The following is a 9,132-nucleotide window of genomic DNA, read 5'->3' on the forward strand; positions in this document are numbered from 1 at the left end:
GCAGGAAAGGTCACGCACGCCCAGATGTCTTTTCTACACTCCAGTCCCACCCGAGTCGCACAATGAGCAGCAACTGAAGCAAAGTCAGAATCCTGCAGTGAAGCAGTCTTCATAAACCCCAAATTATGACATTGTGACCTCATGATCAGAAAACCGTAAAAAAAAACAAAAAAAAAACAACAACATTTTTATTCATTACTTACAACAACAATTCATTCTATCTTTTGATGTAAATCATACAGGATTTTGCTGTCATCTGCAGCGACCGCTTCAGTTTCTCTGCTCTGTCTATCAAATGTTGGCAGTTTTATGACTTGTAATTATGCCGGCTGTAACTTCTACTTAAACAGAGCAATTTGTTTTTGGTGCGTTAAAACTTTAAACCATTTTCTTAAGCAATTGCTTCTTTTTGTGTTGTAAGAGTTTCAAAACACTAAATAATTTTCTGACAGTAGTGATGAACATTTTAGGAAAAATGAATCATTTTCTGAAGGAATTGATTAATTTGGTGTTCTGTTAATACTGAAACACAGACATCTGGGGAAACCAGCTGTTTTAGTGTTTTGAAAATCTGGAAACATTAGCATTTTTAGAATATGTTTGTTCATTTAGTGTTCTGAGTGTTTCTAAACAGTTAATTGTGTTTCATTTAGTGTTTTAAACATTTTGAAACACAGATTCATTAACCAAAGCACCTGGTTCATTTAAAGCTGTTAAATTGGTGATCATTCTGTGATGCAATTAGTTTATTTACTGTTTTAAAACAATTATTTTCTGAAGCAAATGATTTGCTTAGTGTTTTGAAACAATAGGTGCCAGCTCAGGTTGAGTCATGGGATTCAATCCCAGTTGCTCCTGTCTCTTTATCAATGTGTCAATGAGTAAGGCACTGACTGCCAAATTGCTCATAGAAACTTCTTGCACTGACGTGTGAATGTGATTGTACATTGCTTTGGATGAAAACATCTGCGTGCTTGCATGCATATGAACCATTTTCTGAAGCAACTGCTTCATTTTGTTTTCCAAGCATTTCAAAACAATGATTTCTGAAGTAATCGATTAATTTAGTTTTGAGCATTTTAAAAGACTGAACCATTTTATGAAGCACATTACTGTTCTGAGTGTTTCAGAACAGTAAATTAATTTCTGGCATGAACAGTTTATTTAGATTTGTGTCCTTTTTGAAACAGTAAATAGTTTTATCAAGTAATTTGTTAATTTGGATTAAAGTTTTGAAAAACATAACTCCTGCCATCACCTGTTTATTTTATTTTATTTATTGTTGTAATTTTCATTTATTTTTTTTCCTGCAGGCATTTAAACTTGAAATCCATCCACCCCGGCACCCCCAGATGCCTCTGATAAAGAACACAGTTGCTGGTTTGCCCCTTTGGAGTGTTTTGCACTGGGTATTGCATTGAGCAGTATATCAATGCCGTGTCCACGAGCAGACAGATGGATACTCTTTTGGAGCAGAAACAGAATTGTGTGTGTTTGGATAAAATTCCTATAGGGATAAGTTGAGGATTTCCACTGATGCCAGAATCTTTCAGCTACAACAATAACATCTGCTGTTTGGATTCCAGATGTTGGTGATGTCACTCATACAGTAAGGTACCTGCATTATAGCAGCCGGACCTTATTGTCTGTCAAGTTTTACAGAGGCACCGGATCAACGTAAATGATGATCTGTGCTGCAAAATATGTTTGAGCTTCCTGTAGCAATAAATGATTTCATTCTTTTCCTGGTAATGTTTAATTATTGGCCTAATGTTTTTTTTCTGTCACACTGAGAAATTCTTTAAGCCACTTCAGGCATTTAAAATAATGCAAAAAGGACTTAATAAATAAATAAATCCTTAGTTTTTTTTTTTTAAGATAGTTTTGTATTCTGCAGTATTATTCAGCTAGGATAAAAAAGCTAGGATATCTTTATACAGTACGCTATTATTTTTACATTTTAGCTTGTTTAATTTTTTTGACATAGCTAGGATTTTTTTAACCGTCAGATTTTCAGGTACACTGTAAAACCAATGAGTTAGTTTAACGAAAAGAATTTGCGGAAGCAGACTGCCTTAAGCCCACTGAGTATAGATAATGCAAACAAATCAAGAATACAAAATTTTTCTAATAAAATACAATTTCCTTTATCTTAAAATCACTTATTACATGTGATGCATCAAATTTAACATTTTGAAATATTCAGTCATTTGTAACATACTGCCATCATTAAAAGCGCCAACTCTCACTTCCACCATTTTAGTTTTCTTTTTCTCCCGCTGTCTCTGGACATGTTTTCCTCCTCCTCTTCTTCGCCCAGCAGCAGCCCATTTTCCGCCAGCACCCTGTTGGGTGTGCTGTGGTGCACTGTGACACAGTTGGAGTGATCTTTGTTTGTTATAAAGTTGGAGTGCGTTATTAGTGTTTGCAGTTGTGGGTATTCACAGCTTGAGTGAGTAAAAGTCCGACCGTGTATTGTTTCTACCTGTGCACTTAAAACAGATGAGTAGACCAGGTTTGGCCACCAAACCTCCTTAGGCCCCTTCACACATAAGGTGATTGAAGCTGACTGGGCACGAAGGAGGAGTTGCATGCCACTCGTAAAAAAATCGGAGCCGCCTCAAACGCCTCATACAGCCACAACCATTCGCGCAGACCAGTGGCCGAAAGACAGCAAGTGCCCTGCGAGTGCCCGTTCAACCCCCCTCTCAGCAGGTGTCGGCCAAATTCCAGGTGCCACACAAGAACATCCAACACCGCTTGCTGGGGACTTAGAAAAGACAGGGCTATTCACGCTCCCGGCACGAGAGTAGAGTGCAGATGACCACATGCGAGCTGTCTTTGAAAATTGCCTAAGTGTAACATGAGTGTGCCGTAGTAAAGCAACACATATGTCAAGCAAGTGGCCCTGCCCCCTCCAACACAAGTGGCGTGTGTGTCACACCCAGCCCCCCCAACCACCCCCCTCCCACAACGCATGTGGCGTGCATGGGGAGGGGGGCACACTTGCATGACATGCTGATAATTGTACAGACAAGATCCCATGGGGACTGGCCAGGCACATCTGAGCACACTCAGCACAGCAAGGCGCCTCTCAGCTGATCACCGGCTAGCCACTCACTAACATCTGGAAATGACAGGTCAGTGCACATGACGTGTTAAATTAAAAACACAGAGAACACAGCCATGACAAGTATATAAATAAATACTACAATAACTACATACACAATTACATAACAAGTAACTAAAATAAATAATCACACAGCAAAGAAACAGAGAGTGACACTTTGTTTTGCGTGGTGAGCAAACAGGTCGGTGTGTCTGCAAACAGCAGCAGCTGTTGGGATCTGTGGACCTGGACATCACAGCTGGAGAAAACGTATCGTGTTATGACGGACATGACCTTACAACTCTACGTCATGAGGCGCGTGTGTGTGTGCTGTTCTCACATGGAAATACATAAAAACATATATCGCCTTTGCAATGGGCTGGAGCGGCCGTGTCAGCGCGCACATCGGCGGGCTGTGGCAGGTGAAAAGAACCGTGTGCACACTCAGCTGGCAAACTAAATGGCACATCACATACATCAGCTATGGTTCACATGACGCAGTGTCCTTTTGCGCGCCGCTCGCTGGACACGGGGCCAGCAGATGTGGACATAAGAGGGCACTGCTTCATTCATGTCAATTCATGACTTGATGTCTATGACCATGGGTCATATACAGAGGAACAGAAGGATCATACTTGTATTGTCTGCTTGAAAAGAGGGATTCCATATTAGAAATTGCAGTGTCTCCCCCCCCACAGCAGTGGCGCAATGTGGTGTCACATGTTCCAGGTGCTCACACTGTGTTTTTGCACGCCTGTCCGACCATGTGTCCCTCCCAACAGCAGGTGGAATGTTTCGCGGTTCCCCATTTCATTTTTTGTCTGTGGATTTTCAACCAGTTTCTGCTTCTTTTGCCCAATTTCTTGTTATGTATGAAGGGACCCAATGGTGCAGCAGTTAGGTGATGTTTTGTATTTTTCCACAAGTGTTTACCTTTGTTAATGTAATAGTTGTCTTCCATTCAGTTTTGTTGTGTGCACATAGAATGTACGTTTATTTTCAACCTGCCTACAATGTAATTTTACTGCAACCTTGGCGCTCCCATAAAGTCTTGCGGTAATGTTAAGACATGTATGACAGCATTACGGACTCCACAGGGATCAATCAATCAATAAATTTTTATTTATATAGCGCCAAATCACAACAAACAGTTGCCCCAAGGCGCCTTATATTGTAAGGCAAGGAAAAACCCCAACGGTCAAAACGACCCCCTGTGAGCAAGCACTTGGCAACAGTGGGAAGGAAAAACTCCCTTTTAACAGGAAGAAACCTCCAGCAGAACCAGGCTCAGGGAGGGGCAGTCTTCTGCTGGGACTGGTTGGGGCTGAGGGAGAGAACCAGGAAAAAGACATGCTGTGGAGGGGAGCAGAGATCAATCACTAATGATTAAATGCAGAGTGGTGCATACAGAGCAAAAAGAGAAAGAAACACTCAGTGCATCATGGGAACCCCCCAGCAGTCTAAGTCTATAGCAGCATAACTAAGGGATGGTTCAGGGTCACCTGATCCAGCCCTAACTATAAGCTTTAGCAAAAAGGAAAGTTTTAAGCCTAATCTTAAAAGTAGAGAGGGTGTCTGTCTCCCTGATCTGAATTGGGAGCTGGTTCCACAGGACAGGAGCCTGAAAGCTGAAGGCTCTGCCTCCCATTCTACTCTTACAAACCTTAGGAACTACAAGTAAGCCTGCAGTCTGAGAGCGAAGCGCTCTATTGGGGTGATATGGTACTACGAGGTCCCTAAGATAAGATGGGACCTGATTATTCAAAGGGATCACTAAAGTATGTCAAAGTTCATGATGAAAAAAGAGGAATTTTAACATTTTCAAAATCCCACCATAGTTAAGGCCACAGCACAATGATGGAATAACAAGGTTCATCATGGACACCCTCCTGGACCATTTAGGGTTTTCCATGGTACAGATGTGACATTCCTGGATGCATATCTGTGCCGCTAAAGCTCATGAAAGGAAAACAAGTTTGTTCATGTTATTAAAAGTTAATTTGCTGTTTATTTTCTTGATATTCTACACGTCATACAGCGGGTAACATAAATATTGAACACATCACCATTTTTCTCAGTAAATATATTTCTACATGTGCTATTGACATGAAATTTTCACCAGATGTCAGTAACAAACAAAGTAATCCATACATGCGAAGAAACCAAAGCAAATAAGTACATAAATTATGTGTAATAACATGGAATGACACTGGAAAAAGTATTAAACACGCTTGCTGAAATGTATTTAATACCTCATATCAAAGCCTTTGTTCTTGATGACAGCTTCAAGATGCCTCCTGTATGGAGAAACTAGTCACATGCATTGCTCCAGTGTCATTTTGGCCCATTCTTCCACACAAACAGTCTTCAAATCTAGAAGGTTCTGTGGATTATATGAACTCTGATCTTTCGTTCTTTCCATAGATTTTCTGTTGGATTCAAGTCAGGTGACTGGTTGGGCCATTCTAGCAGCTTTATTTTCAGTCTCTCAAACCAGGTGAGAGTTTTCTTGGCTGTGTGTTTGGGATCATTGTCTTGCTGGAATGTCCACCCTCATTTCAACTTCATCTTCCTGGTCAATGGCAGCAGAGTTTTTTTTTTTTTTTTTAATCAGGAATGTCTCGGTACATTTTTCCATTCATCCTTCCTTCAGTTATATGAAGTTTGCCAGTGCTGTCTGCTGGAAAAAACAGCCCTACACCACGATGTTCCCACCTCCAAACTTCACTGTTGGTAGGGTGTTTTTGGGGTGATGTGCCATTTGACCTCCAAACATGGTGTGTATTATGACATCCACAGAGTTCAATTTTGGTCTCATCTGACCAGATTATATTCTCCCAGTATTTCAGAAGCTTGTCTAAATGTTGTGCAGCGAACTTCAAATGATGTTCAACATCCTATTACTTCAGCAATGGAGTCTTGCACGGTGAGCATGTGTATAGGCGATTGCATGCAGTAGTGATTGTTTTTGTTGAAACATTTCTACCTGCTAATTCCAGGTATTTCTGAAGCTCTCCACAAGTTGTCCTTGGCTCTTGGACAACTTTTCTGATAATTCTTTTCACTCCTCTGCTGAAATCATGTGAGGAGCAGTCGGTCGTGGCCGGTTTATGGTGAAATGATATTCCAAATTATGGCCGCAACAGGGCTCAATGGAATATTCAGAACTTTAGAAATCCTTTTCTAGCCAATTCCATCAGTATGTTTTGCAAGAATAAGGTTGTAAAGATCTTGAGAGTTCTTTGCTTTCACCCATCATGAGAGGTTGCTTTTGTGTCACCTTGGTAATGAGACATGTTTTTATAGGCTGACAGTTGGGACTGAACCAGCTAATATTAATTTGCACTGACAAGAAGCAGGATTACTTTCTAATTACTGATATAATTCAGCTGGTGTCTTGGCTTTCCATGCCTTTTTGCACCCCCCTTTCTTCAGATGTTCAATACTTTTTCCCTGTGTAATTTCACATTATTACACAACTTAATTAATGGAAATCTATGGTTTGATTTATTTGTATGTGTGGAGTAGTTTGGTTGTTACTGACATCTGGTGAACATTTCATGTCAATAGCACATTAAGTATATTTACTGAGAAAAATGGTGACGTGTTCAATACTTATTTTACCCTCTGTACATGCTGTCTTTTTTAATATGTTTTCCATGCTGATGAAGATAAAGCGATCCAGGATTGTGTACTAGAGTGAATTGCTTTACTTAGAGGATTTATAATGGATGCCACTGATTTAAAAAAAAAAAAAAGTTTCTATGAAATAACAAATCCACCTGGGAGAACTGTTCTTTCTTACTTTCTTTTTTAAACAGAGCTTTATTTCACTTGTATTAATTTTCTACCAGGCTGTACAATAGCCACACACATGCCAATACTTTTCATTACAGTCTACAATTCAATGCAAAAAAGTAAATGTAAAAAAAGGACCAAAAATAAAAACCACAAAAGCCACTTTTTTCATGTGTGTCATTAAATATATTCATTTATGATAAACATAATATATTAGTATGCATTACACAACCATTTGCATTGGACACTGCTAAACAACATTTATAAGCCAAAGTATAAACACAAGCAGATGGAATATTTACTGCGAGCAGGAGTCTGGTACCTTTAACCAAATACCTGGAACACAATCCTGCATGTGTCGGTCCAGATGTACAGTCACAAACCGTTATGTTTTAATGTGAATACCACAATGCACTGAGGATTTACTTGTGAATGTGCTGTGGATTTGCACGTTCTCTGTGCAAGAGACACTTTGATTTTTGGAACACCCACAGATGTAAAATGAGAAATTTTCTCTCATTCATTTATTTGTACTTTCATTTAATAAGCTGCTAGTGTTTAAAATTCGGGTTAAATTCTCACAAAGATACTTAATGTTAAACAAACAAACAGAAAAAGGGGTCATATTTTACAGCTATATAACATGTAGACAATTGGTCAATACATTTTTGTTGTACCAAGTCCAGCCCTCAGAAAGTTGGTTTGAGTTGAGGAACATTTGTTGCAGTGCTCTGATTGCACTGTATATTAAGCATCTGTGATTTTTTTTTTCACTCCACAGGTTATTTATCTCACAACACTGAGTACTGTATACAAATAAATGTATCCATAAATCACAATTATTGCGAGCTATCATTCAGCAACAGTAAAAAAGTGAGCATGCATTAAATCGGTGGTATGAGGGCTGTGTGATAGGTCTACTTTCAGTTTTGACAAAGCTGTCTATGTGTTGTAGGGGGTGGTTTTTCATGTGTCCAAACAAGATAAGTGCTTAGCTTGTAATAAAGGACAAACTGCATCATCACTGTTAGAGAAAAACATGAAATTTCACGATCCGCTTACAAGGTTGACTAATTTAACAGTATCAATTCATGGCAGTTTGTGTGCACCATAAGTCATAGACGGGTATATTCCACCCGTCTATGACTTTGTTGACACTTCCATGGATGATGTATCTCAGGCTCTGCTGGCTGTATGGTCTTAATTTTGGTGTCAAATCATTTTGCAATTTGAAATTTTCTATGCATTCCAACATAACACTGTCAAAAACCAATTCCTTACAGTGGTACTGTAACAGCCAGAAACAATAAAACCCACTGGACTGTTTGTGCCAAATTATTCCCAGTACAGAAAATCATTTATCTTCTGTGGGTTGGACCATAGATATTCAACTGTAATTCTTTAGGGGAAGTATTTTTCCAGACTTGCCACTAAAATATGGCAAAGAGAAAAAGTTAGTGCATCCTAGAGCTTTTACATGTTTGATTTTTTTAAGACATAAAAAAAATAAATAAATCAGGCTTATTATATTAAAATTTCTAAAATGATGCCCTTTAAAACTAAGTAAAGTAAACTAAGTAATGTCTACATCATGAATTAAAAGAAATCATAGTCTAAAAGCCAAAATGATGGTGTGAATAAGTAAGTGCTCACAGGTGATAGATACATGAACATTTCCAAGACACAATCAGTGTCTTGGACTTAATTTACCTCAGTTACTACAAAATACAAACAGTGTGGTGTTGGGAAAGTGTAGGTACACGGACCCACAACAGGGGGCGCAAATGAACGGACAATGGAGTAGGTCAAATAACAACACTTTACTGTTGTGAATGTGCACAACAAATACAACAGATTACAACAATGGACAAAAGTCAATTTACAAAGATGTGTCGTGTGGGCAGGCTCGAAGATAGGAGACGTCTGTCCAAAGCAGAACCGGAACCACACGATTTCCTCCGCCACCAGACCCCGGGAATACTGGAGCCGCCAAGTCCCGAATTCCCAGGTGGCCACTGCCTCCGCGTGTCGGACCTGGTACTGCTGGCGAGGAACAAAGAAACAATTAAATGTGGGCGCGTTTGCACCCAGGAATCCGCACGGCAGGAAAACTACCTCCACCTCTCGTTGGAAAAGGAGTCTGTTATACAACGCACAAAAGTCACAAAAGGTTACTGTCACACAGTTAGCTGAGAATGTTACCTTCCAGGTAGAATGATATCTCG

This window comes from Thalassophryne amazonica, chromosome 16 (assembly GCF_902500255.1).
Source record: "Thalassophryne amazonica chromosome 16, fThaAma1.1, whole genome shotgun sequence".
Classification (NCBI taxonomy): domain Eukaryota; kingdom Metazoa; phylum Chordata; class Actinopteri; order Batrachoidiformes; family Batrachoididae; genus Thalassophryne; species Thalassophryne amazonica.